The sequence below is a fragment of the Astatotilapia calliptera genome, chromosome 2 (genome assembly GCF_964374335.1).
Source record: "Astatotilapia calliptera chromosome 2, fAstCal68.1, whole genome shotgun sequence".
Taxonomy (NCBI): domain Eukaryota; kingdom Metazoa; phylum Chordata; class Actinopteri; order Cichliformes; family Cichlidae; genus Astatotilapia; species Astatotilapia calliptera.
In genome coordinates, this window is record NC_137423.1 from 15,195,991 (window position 1) to 15,208,586 (window position 12,596).

At 43.6% G+C, this 12,596-nt stretch overlaps 1 long non-coding RNA gene across 1 annotated transcript; it reads left to right on the forward strand.

The window, feature by feature from the left end:
* The first annotated feature begins 4,828 nt into the window (after positions 1 to 4,828).
* Positions 4,829 to 6,600, forward strand: LOC145430488 (uncharacterized). Its single transcript, XR_013911060.1, has 2 exons — positions 4,829 to 4,943; positions 5,091 to 6,600. It is a non-coding gene; the product is annotated as an uncharacterized LOC145430488 (long non-coding RNA).
* The last annotated feature ends 5,996 nt before the right edge of the window (positions 6,601 to 12,596 follow it).

A 12,596-nucleotide genomic window follows, 5' to 3' on the forward strand; every position in this document is an offset into this window, starting at 1 on the left:
AATGTCTTTATACACCGTGCGTGTAGAGGCGTGTTTTGGATCAAACTCAGATTTTCCAATTTTTTTGTCATGTCTGTTGTCCTCTGTCTGCCTCACATTAAAGGGTGAGTATGTCCCAGAACAGAGCCACACTGTTGGTATACTGTATATTATATAGAGCCACTGAGCAGCAGGGAAACGCAAACTTCCTCAAAGACAAGCCAGTAGAAGAGGAGATCGAAGCCAGGTATATAGAATCTTCAGTGAGCCTCACATATGAATTACAGATAATTAAGACATTCAGAATGATATTTTTGTTCAAAATGAACATAAATAGAGGTGACTGGAAACATGCCTGTTGGCAGTGTAAAACTAGACTAATTTTGTTCATGACTGTAACGTGGTGGTGCTGTGAGGTTCAGCACCAGCAGGTTATGCTCATACACACTTTATGACGATGTGTATGAGCGTATGTGGCCATTTCCTTTAAAATCATTGCGGCACGGCTTCTTTCTTTCACACACTCCCACTTCCTCCCGTTCTCTCCTTCACACTCACTCACACACAGTACACTCAATTACGCAGCACTTGATCATCAAGGCTTCACATATAACACCCTCTCATTGCCTCGACACTCGCTCTCCATCACACGTACACACTGGCACTACTTAATCATCACATACCACGCAACACACACACACAAACCACACACACTTATCAGCCTCTCATCATTTAGAGTGGTGTAAAGTGGGTTGGAGTTGTGATATTAGTTTCATTAAAGCAGCCGCTAATTACCGAGGCCTGAGAGACAACAGAGGAAACAATAATATGAGGAAATGTGGACATGAACTCTTCGGAGACTCTGAGATTGCTGCGTTCTACACCAAGTGGCAGCTGATGAGCGCACAGACATAAATACAAAAGCTTGGGAGCTTACACAAATTCAATCATTTACATACACTGTGCGCCACCTTTAAAATATGCACACACCTCCTCCTATATCCCATATATATTAGGAGTCTGAAAATTAAAGGGCAAAACGGTCTAATGTTCACACGGTAAAGTGTCTGTTCCTGCCTCATTTAAATAATGTTGAACTGACATATTTTTCTAAACATAAAGTTACTGCTTCATAAAGTTGATACCACATACAGCATGGACATGGTTGGTTGGTCTCTGCAGTCCCATTTCGAAAGCTCAACATGAGGATTTTTTTTCCATTGCCATCTTGGCAACCTTTGGTACCTCAGCCAAATCTCCATTATGAACAAGACTTGCAAAATAGACATTTTATTAAAAACAACCCCGAATGAGTGACTGGGCCAATAAACTCAGCAGGAAAGAATTCACAAAAGTCAAGCCAGAAAGCTGTGTTCTAATGGAAATATTTTGAAACTATAGACATTTGATGGCTTTCAGATAGAAAACAGGTTACTTGATTTGACATTTCATACTGGTTACGGTTGGTATCTACATACCGATGTTACTACCAACCAGTGTTGGGGAGTAACGGAATACATGTACCGGTGTTACACAGTTAAAATACAAAATATGAGTAACTGCATTTCGTTACAGTTAAAAAGGTGGTATTCAGAATACAGTTACTTTGTTGAAATAAATTGATTACATGGCAGTCCTTTCCTATTTCATATGTTAGGCTATGTACTCTTTTGAAAAATTCCACGCCGGTGTAAACCTGAACAACACACAAATTAAGAGGCTCTAATGCCTGTGTCTCAATCTCGCGGCCCAAGTCACCTCTACCCGCATAATGACGGAAGAAATATTTTTAAAAATTATTGTTCAAAAAATTATTTAATATGAAGGCACTAGGCAGTGTGTTACAGACATAGCATGTATGAAGCATGTAAATATAAAAATAACCACTTTAGCCAAAAAGAGTGCCTGACAAGCCCAGTTATAAGATTTGTAAGATACAGTTGTAAAATATTAAGACTCGACTGTACACTGTGTTCATGTTTTCACCAGAAACAATAAGTTCCGTTGGAGCTGCCTTTCAACGCCCCTCTATGTCTCTCGCTAGCAAAGTTGACCCAGACAACAAAGTAAAGCTAGTTTTTGGCTATGAGCCCGACACGAACCCGACGTATTAGCCAGAGGTTGCTTATTAGCCAGAGTGTACCGAAGCTCCCTGAAATTAGCATGTATTACTAGCAGTGATGGGAATAACAGCATTACAAGTAACGACACTACTTTTTTCAGTAACGAGTAATCTAATCAATTACTATTCCTATTGTTACAAGTTACCGTTACTAACAAGGAAATGTGGTGGCGTCGCGTTAGTATTTTTCAACAAACAGACGGTTGAAGCTGTGTTCAGCTTACCGTATCTTATATCAGTAGCACGGAAGTAATCTGGGAGCTAAAGCTTTAAGCAGCTGCGCGCGCTCCTACTCTCACTGTATTTGCTACAGCGTGTTTCCCTCCCAAGCTAAACGAGGATTTTTGTTGTTCTGTGTCCTGTCATGTTATTTTGCTGGGTGACTTTAATATACATGTGGACAATGTCACTAATACTCTTATGAGGGATTTCTCCTCATGTCTTTGGTCAGCAGAGTGTTGATTTTCTCTGGCGTTACTCCTCAGAACTGTCAGCATCAAATCAGGAGATGGTAACCTTTGAAGTCCAGTTAATATTATCTAAGTTCAACTCTTTTCACTCTATAATATTAAAAACATTGTAAGTTCCATGGGAGAAGGCAGTTATGCCAGTCTTCCCAGTAGAGACAATGTATCTACTCCTGATGAACCTGTGTCTCACTACAGTGATGGACTACACAGACTTGCTCCCTGGTTCACCCCAGAGTTACCCCAACTTAAAGGTAAAGGTCGTCGCTTGGAAAATTTATCAATTTTCCTTCTGACGATGCTGTCTGTGTTGAGCGCTCAGTGAATCTGTGTTCGACTACTCCGCCTAGGCTGCACTGTCGAGCGCAGATCCACTGAGCGCTCAACACAGACAGCATAGTCAGAAGGAAGAACGCAGGGCACCTCCCCCACCCTCATTCAGTTCTGGCGTTTGGAATTATTTTGGTTTTCATGTGACGTATGACCCTGAAGGTAAGCGAGTCATGGACTAAAGTAAATCAGTATGTTGGATGTGCCATGCAATGCTCAATTACATTGGTGTGAACTAGTGTGCTAGCGCAGTTAGCTCGTTAACGTGTTGGCCGTCTAGCCCCATGCACGGAGCGATCGGCGGTAGCTCGTTAACGGAGATTTGCCGTGTTGTGGCGTTAAGGTCATTTCAACGAGATTAACCTGAAAGCACTAGTGGGAACACGACGAATATGACTGCACATTTACGCCGACATCATCCTAGTGCAAAGACAAGTGGAAGCAGACAAAAAAAAAGCAAGCATGCTACTAACTTTAGCCGAGTCATTTAGACAGCTGTTAGCACATGATTCTCCTTATGCTGCTGAGAATATAGCCCAGAAGAAGCGGATAGTATAGCTTTTATTTTGGAAAGAGCCATTTCTCTGTAATAAACTCTCTTTTCCAAAGATGAGTGATTCCTCAATCAGATACAGGGCTCGCAATATCGCTAGCCCGACGTCCCGGAGCTAGCGATTTTTTCAGTCGGGCTACCAAAATCTATCTCTTCCCTGCCCGTCGGGCTATTGTAGGAAAAATATATGTCAATGCTTTTGCATTCTTTCAGAAATGTAGCTGGGTAATTATGTCATTGGCATCGGTGAGCCACTGTCAATATGTGACATATTGAAGTCGCGTTTGAATTTGCGCTTGTTTTTTTGTTTTCACTTTGCAATCGTGCGAACTGTGTATAGAGCGCGACAGCACTGATCTGTGAGTGATGATAATTTGTGCACCAATTCCTCTGACATCGTCTTATTAATCGTTAGCTTACTATGCAAACATGACAAGTGAAATCTCCCGCAGCAAGCTTAAACATGTGAGAGGTTGATCGCGCAGAGAATTGCTGAGCTTATGTGAGTGAGTGTGTAAAAGCATTTCAGTTCTGCTGAGCCAAATAAGACAGGTCAGGGTGAAGAAGTGACAGCCAAAGAAAAGCTTACCACAAAACGGAGAAGTTATGACAAATCAGACTATAAGGCAAAAAGAAAGTGCAGCTTTATGGTTTCATGGACAAAAGAATTTCTGTGGCTGCAATATGACGAGCTAAATAACCAGGGCTGCACATAAGTGGTCCGCAGGTGCGCATTCGCTGTCAAAATAAAAAACACGCACAAGGGTTAGGGTTAAATTTAAAAACTGTACTTTTGAGTTAAAATATATATTTATAATTTTAATAAATGACAAATTAAAAATGCATGAACATTTTTTTGTATCGAAAAAATATCGAACCGTGACACCAAAGTATCGAACCGAACCGTGAATTTTGTGTATCGTTGCACCCCTAATATATATATATATATATATATATTGGATTTATATAGCGCTTTACAATGCCACTATTCATTCACTCTCGCATTCACACACTGGTGGAGGCAAGCTACAGTTGTAGCCACAGCTGCCCTGGGGCAGATTGACAGAAGCGAGGCTGCCATATCGCGCCATCGGCCCCTCTGGCCAACACCAGTAGGCGGTAGGGTAAAGTGTCTTGCCCAAGGACACAACGACCAGGACAGAGAGCCCGGGGATCAAACCGGCGACCTTCCGGTTACAGATACGCTTCCCAACCCCCTGAGCCACGGTTGCCCTTGTTACGGTGTTTCTTGGCTAAAACAATTATCTTCTGCTCGTTGCTTTTGCTTAGTAGTGGTTGTACTGGAACTGTTTGTATGTTATTTCTCCAGGCCTATAGGGGGCGCAGGTTTGCACAGTTTGCTATGTTGAGCCAATTAGTCACTAAAAGAAGTGTGATAGGAAGTGTTTGCTCATGAGTAAAGCAAGACATGGTGTGTTTCTTCTGATCCAAAGCCATCCACTCCGTTAAATCCCTTTGAGTGGCAATATGAGTAAGTTTCTTAATTGTGTTTACCTTTAAGACAGGGTATATGACATTATTGAAGCGATTTGGAAACATTTGATGTGTTTTATATGTCCACTTAAGTTCAACCCAAGCTAATGTTTATGTGACATTTCTGTATTCTGTATCATTTCAGTTTCACACTTATTTGCATTAAATCCTGCAAAAAAGTCGAGTGACAGTTCTACTCTAACATGGAGCAATCAGAGGCTGAAGGTCAAAACGACGAGGAAGCAAGGTCCACTCGCTCAAGAAGGTCCTCAAAGTCTTCAGGAAGACTGACTGTTAGATCATCTGCAGCATGTTCAAGCAGGTCATCAGCATCAACCCGAGCCAGTATTGCAGCAGCGCTGGCACAAGCAGAAGCTCCGCCTTCAGCTCTCCTCCTCACCCTTATCTTCCCTGCTTAGCCTCTATGTCCTTGTCTTGTCTTGTGTGCATTACTTTCCCTGGAATAGCCTCCCACTGTCGTTCTCTAAAACCTAAAAGAGAACTATGGATTTGATCAACTGGTCTCTGAATGCTATTGACACCCTTTTCTCAACGAGAAATCTGGGCTCGGGAGAGCCTGAGTGCCCTGGAGGGACTTTCCCTGCCGGATACACGATGGACGGGTGGCAGAACTGGAGGATCATGTGCCTGGCGGGACTGTCGATCGAGGACGCTGAAGATATCTATCTATTCGGAACCATGATAACAGGGTTCATGCTGATCGGAGTTGGCTTAGCCCTGGTTTATCGGAGAAATAAGAGAGCGGAACCGGCTGTTCAAACTCCCCCAAGGCTGCCCGCTTGAATCGAAATGGAACGAGGCGCAACCTCTCACAACGAACGTAATATGGTCAACACCTTGGAGACGTTTTGCAGCTGCTGTGAAGGCTCAAAACAACACCATTGAGCGTATGAGGGGAAACATCAGAGAGAGGCCTGCTCAAAATGAGACCCTTGAGCGACAGTTGGAAAACATCGCGGAACGGATCACTGCAGTTGTGAGGTCTCAGAATCAAAAGAATGATAACACCATGGAACAGAAGTTTGATACCATCATGGGGAGGCTCGCAACTCTCCAACGGGAGATCGAGAGACCAGTGTCGGAGTGTTAAAGAGCAGCCTGAAAATTCTCCTGGGCTGCTCGCATGGAAATTAACAAAATCAACATGAACATTGCGGACCCCCATAACGCGCCAGCTGCAGGCCCAAGGCTGGAGCCGAACAATCACTCCCTGATAACGACTGTGTTACGGCTATTCTTCCCATCCCATGCAAGGACACCTGGATTGGCTGGAGGACTGTTTACTTAGCCTGATAGGCCGAAGGACACTGTCTCAGCTGAACTATGGACACGCACACACATACACTTACACTGATAGGCACTCACATTTATGTGCTTTTTTGTGCAAAGGAGATTTTTTGTTTCCTGTTCTCATGCTGTCCTACCATGGAAGCACAGCATGAGTAGGGGTCTCTTTTTCCTCTTGTACTTTCCCCACTGTAGTGTACATTTCAATGTTTTTTTCTCTGATTCTACCAATCTCCGACCTGTATCCCCATGTAGTGTTTGTGCTATATGTGTAAGGTCGGGGGGGGTCCCATTTCACTGCAGGGCAACCTGCATGTGACGAATAAAGCTTTGATTGATTGATTGAAGCAGCAAAAGCCAGATTAGCTTACGCTGAGAAGGAGATGAACATTAAAGTAGAAAAGGCCCGCCTAGAAGCAACTCTGGATGTAATCAACCTCCAAAAGGAAGCAGATGCAGCCTTGGCTAAAGCAGAGGTAATGGAGTCAGCAGCAGCTCAATTTGACAAAGCTGAATCAGGGGAAGAGTGGCCATTGTCACCCCTACAAGTAACCCCAGAGCAAAAAGTGAGTGAATACATAAATAAACACAGCCACACTGACCTGGCTCCAGACATTACATCTCACCATGACAACAGTAAATATAAGAATGAACAATCCAAACAACCAGTAATGTACACACCTCTTTGTCCCAAACAAGAGCCAGTGCAGTACTCATTCCTGCCACAAGATGGGGCAGAGAGACGACTACAAAGAGATGTAAGTCCACAGACTCTCCACGATGCATTACAACTGCAGCACGGATTAAGCTCAAATAATAATGCAGACACCATAGCAAGTGACCTCGCCAGATTCTTAGCTAAGAGTCAGCTAATAACTGGAGGGCTGTCTAAATTTGACGACAAGCCAGAAAATTACCTTAGTTGGAAAGCCACATTCCAGAGCACTGTTAGGGACCTTGGTCTAACAGCCACTGAAGAAATCAACCTACTCATTAAGTGGCTAGGCCCAGAGTCTTCTGAACACGCCAAGAGATTAAAAGCAGTCAACATAAAGCATCCACCTGCCAGTCTGAACATGATATGGTTGAGACTAGAGGAATGTTACGGCTCACCAGAAGCAATAGAAAACTCCCTGTTTGCCCGAATACGGGACTTTCCAAAGCTCTCCAGTAGAGCTGGGCGATATAAGATTTTTTCATATCACGATATGTTTTTTTCATTTCAGGCGATAACGATATCTATCACGATATAAGCCAAATAACTATATTTGTAAGATTTAAATGTGCCGTTGCTCACAAGTAAAATGTGAAATAATCAGCAGCTTGTTTTTATTTAAATATTTATTTCCCATAATAAGTTCATCCATTAAGCGGACGTGAATGGATGGATGAAGTTCAACAGGGTAGATGTACTTAAGGAACATGAGACTTTTTCAGATAAATAAAGGCAAATATTGCAAACTACACAAAAGGCAGCCGCTAAAGCGTTTAAGTTTCAAAATAGAACAAACGAAACAGACTAAATTGTCAATTCCACTTAGAAACAAAATATTAATTCTAAAAATAAATCTTAGTTTGTTTTACAGAAGAAAAGACAAAACTGACTAACTTTTGTCAATATCAAATAAACTGAGAACTAAAAGGAAATCCTCAATCTCTCCTTGTTGTATAGCTTAGCTTTTCAAACAGTTTTAACAGTTACTTTAGTCTGACAAAAGCCGAATGACGAATTAGCGCTTCCAGTCAGAGACTGAGGCTACGTCCACATGTACACGGGTACTTTTGAAAACGGAGATTTTCCGTTTTCATTTTAAAAAATAATCCCGTCCACACATAAAGGCAGAAATGAAGGAAAACGCTGCTATGAACATGCCAAAGCAGCAGGTGGAGCTAGATTCCTAACCGTGCAGAAATGTTGGCCAATCAGAAGTCTAGAAGCCTCGGTGGGAAAAAGTAAACAAAGCTGGGGCATAGAAGCAGAACCGAGTCGTATATGTGGAGGGACAGTAACTGTGTGTATATGTAAGCATTTAAACACTGCAGAGAGTAGAATTAACAGTATTGTAGCAATTCATTTCACCGAAACAATAACGTGGCGCACAGTGTGACGCATGCACCAGTTTATTGTATTTCCAGACTTGCTTTCGGCACAATTTACAGTGCACGCTACTCTTGAAATACTCTTGACTTGAAATAGCCGAAATACCTTCACACTACGGAACTTCTATGGCTCTTCCGTTCGACAATCTCTCCGGCATTGGAACCATCATCTGTTTTCTCTTCGGTAACCTTCGGTCACGCTCGGTTGATTTTTCTAGTCGGCACACTCATTTCCTCCATTACCCGGGCGGTACGGTGGCTGGCTGCTTCCCAAACAAATACACATGTGCGGCTTGGCACTTGTGCTGTACGTAACAAGTCACGCGACGTGATGCTGCGGCTGTGATTGGTTCGGCTCTGCGCTACTTAATTTGGATTGGCTGTTCTTTTTAAAAAAAAAAAAAGAGGACAAGAGCGGCGAGGTCTATCGCGATAGTTTAATTTCTCTATCGAATAAAAGTTATATCGCGATACATATCATTATCGTTCTATCGCCCAGCTCTACTCTCCAGTAAAGAACCACATAAGCTTCGCGACCTATCAGATCTGCTGTGTGAACTCCAAGCTGCAAAGCTAGATGGTTATTTGCCTGGTTTAAATTACCTCGACACAGCTAGGGGAGTACATCCAATTGTGGAGAAGTTGCCCTTCCATCTTCAAGAGAAGTGGACAATGGTAGGGTCAAAGTTTAAAGAAGACCACAATGTTAGCTTCCCACCATTCTCATTCTTTGTTGAATTTGTGAAACGTCAAGCAAAAGCAAGGAATGATCCAAGCTTTACCACACCTTTCAACACGACTCGTTCCTATCCCAACCACATGTCCAGCTACAGAAAAAAAAAACCGTTAAGTAACGACAACCAAAGGTCATCAGTTACAGTGCACAAGATGGACATATCATCAGAGGGATCAAAGGTAAAAAAAAGCCAGTGAAAGACAGTGCCCCATACATCACAAACCCCACCCACTCAAAAGATGCAGGGGCTTTAGAGTTATGCTGCTTGAGCAGAGGAAGAGGTTCCTCAGAGACAATAGCATTTGCTATCGCTGCCTTGCTTCCACCGGCCACCAAGCCAAAGACTGTGCAGTCATGATTAAGTGTGAAGAGTGCAATAGTGAGAAACACCTGGCAGCTCTTCATCCTGCCCCAACACTGCAAATGCCCAGGCCTCCTTCATCTCCTGAAGTGCACGGCGGGGAGCAAGCAAATCCACAAGACCCGGATGTTACTGCCACATGCACAGAGGTATGTGGAAACAAAATCACAGGGAGATCCTGTTCTAAGGTTTGCTTAGTGCAAGTCTATCCCAAGGGTCAGTGAGACAACGCCGGAAGGATGTATGCAATAATTGACGATCAAAGTAGCCAGTCACTTGCAAAGACAGAGTTTTTTGACATATTTAACATACAAACCACACCTGAACCATACATGCTGAAAACTTGTAGTGGTGTAACACACACGACTGGTAGAAGAGCATGTGTCTACATGGTTGAGTCATTAGATGGAAAAATGAGTTTCCCTCTCCCCGCGCTCATTGAGTGCAATGCCATCCCTAACAACAGGGAAGAGGTGCCAACTGGAGAAGCTGCTTTACACCACCCGCACCTGAAAGCAATAGCTGCTCAAATACCACCTCTCGACCCAAGTGCAGACATTCTGTTGCTGATAGGACGCAACCTTCTGAGAGTTCACAAAGTGAGGGAGCAAATCAACGGCAGAGATAATGACCCATTTGCACAGAAGCTTGACCTGGGCTGGGTTATCATTGGCGATGTGTGTCTTGGTAATGCCCACAAGCCAAGCAAAGTGAATGTTCTGAAAACCTATGTATTGGACAATGGACGCCCAAGCTATCTCACTCCCTGCGACAGTCACCTTAGTGTAAAGGAGGACTTCAGTCTGAGCCAAACCAAAGCCATCTCCAGTCAACCGCCATCTGCTCTCTCACACCAAAGGCCCACAGCTGAGAATTTGGGAGACTCTGTGTTTTGTCACACCAGTAACGACAACCACTTTGCTTATTCAGCTAAAGATGTAATCTTTTTGAAAAAGATGGCAGGCTTCTTCAAGGACAATACAAACAGCTGGGTTGCACCACTCCCATTCCGAACCCCCAGATGCAAACTCCCGGATAACCGGTCCTACGCCTACCAACGGCTGATGTCATTACGACGTACGCTCGACAAGAAACCAAAAATGAAAACACATTTTGTGGAATTCATGCAGAAAATGCTAGATAACCAACACGCAGAGCTCGCACCACCTCCCAATAGAGACAAAGAGAACTGGTATCTCCCGATTTTTGGTGTGTACCATCCCCAAACGCCAGGGAAGATACGCGTTGTGTTTGATTCGAGTGCACAGTTTGATGGAGTGTGCCTCAATGAGGTGCTGCTTTCCGGCCCGGACCTGAACAACACACTTTTGGGTGTGCTGCTTCGCTTCAGGAAAGAACCAGTCGCAGTCACAGCTGACATTGAACAAATGTTCTACTGCTTTGTGGTCCAAGAAGACCACAGAGACTACCTTCGCTTTCTTTGGTACAAAGACAACGACCTTGGCAAAGACGTAGTAGACTACAGAATGAGGGTACATGTCTTTGGTAACAGTCCTTGCCCTGCAGTGGCAATTTATGGGCTGAGACTGGCAGCAAGGAAAGCAGAAAGTGAGTATGGAACTGATGCCCGAGACTTCGTAGAGCACGACTTCTATGTCGATGATGCATTAAAGTCTTTCCCAACTGCAGCTGAGGCTGTTGATGTCCTACAGAGAACTCAGAAAATGCTTGCCCTCTCAAATCTACGTCTCCACAAGATTGCTTCCAATAAAGTGGAAGTGGTGAGTGCATTCCCCCCTGAGGATAGGGCCAAAGATATCAAAGATCTCGATTTAACAACAGATGAGCTTCCAGTCCAGCGCAGCTTGGGGGTAAGTTGGAACCCTACAACAGACACGTTCACATTCCATGTTCCACAAGAGCAAAAACCCTTCACTCGCCGGGGCATACTCTCAACAGTGAACAGCTTGTTCGACCCTCTTGGTTTGCTTGCACCTGTAACCATCAAGGGCAGACTTCTTCTCAGAGAGCTCTCCAGCAGCAACCTTGAGTGGGACAGTTCCTTACCCCAAGACATGTACGATGGCTGGAGAAGGTGGCATGACTCGCTACGAAGTCTCACAAACCTGCACATTCCTCGCCACTACGTCACGTTCTCCATCTCACAAGCCACATTCATCGAACTTTGTGTTTTCTCAGACGCTCCAGTGAAAGCCATCGCTGCGATAGCTTACCTGATGGTCACACATGAAGATAGGCACAGTGAGGTCGGATTCCTTATGGGTAAGGCCAAACTAGCTCCTGTATCAGAACCGACCATTCCTCGATTATAGCTGTGCGCTGCAGTGCTTGCTGTGGAGATGTCAGAGCTTCTCACAGTAGAACTAAACGTAAAGATTGACAAGACAACATTCTACACTGACAGTAAAGTGGTGTTAGGATACATTAACAATCAAAGCAGAAGATTCCATGTATATGTGAACAATCGTGTACAGAGAATCAAGCAGTCTTCCCTACCAGATCAATGGAGATACGTCCCATCAGAGCACAATCCTGCCGATCATGGCTCTCGGTCTGTACCAGCAGACAAACTCTCTGGTACTTCATGGTTGTACTGCCCAGCATTTCTTCTCAATCACGAGATTCTCTCCCCAGAAAAGGGTCCATTTGAACTCGTCGATCCAGAGTTGGACATTGAAATTCGACATAACGTCAATGTGCTTGTGACCACAACTGCTCCAGGTGCCTTGGGTTCATCACGCTTTGAAAGATTCTCAAAATGGACTTCCCTTGTCCAAGTGGTGGCCTACCTTCGCCACATCTCCCACAGTTTCAAGTCTAAAGATGGTGGTGCCTGTAGCGGCTGGCATCTCTCACAGCCTCTGCGTTTCTAAATGGAGGGACAGTAACTGCGTGTATATGTAAGCGGGTAAAACCTTCAGATACTCAGATTAACAGTAACAGTATTTACTGTCATTCTGCAATTCATCTCATGTAAACAATAACGTGGCGCACAGCATGACATGAAAAAGTAATATAAAAGTATCTTACTGTATATTTTACAGTTTTGTACTGTCTTTCCAGAATATCATTAAATTTACATAAGTAGACTGTGATTTTACATGTCAAATGTAAAATAACATAACATCACTGTAAATGTAATAAAACACAATTTTCTTGTTTTT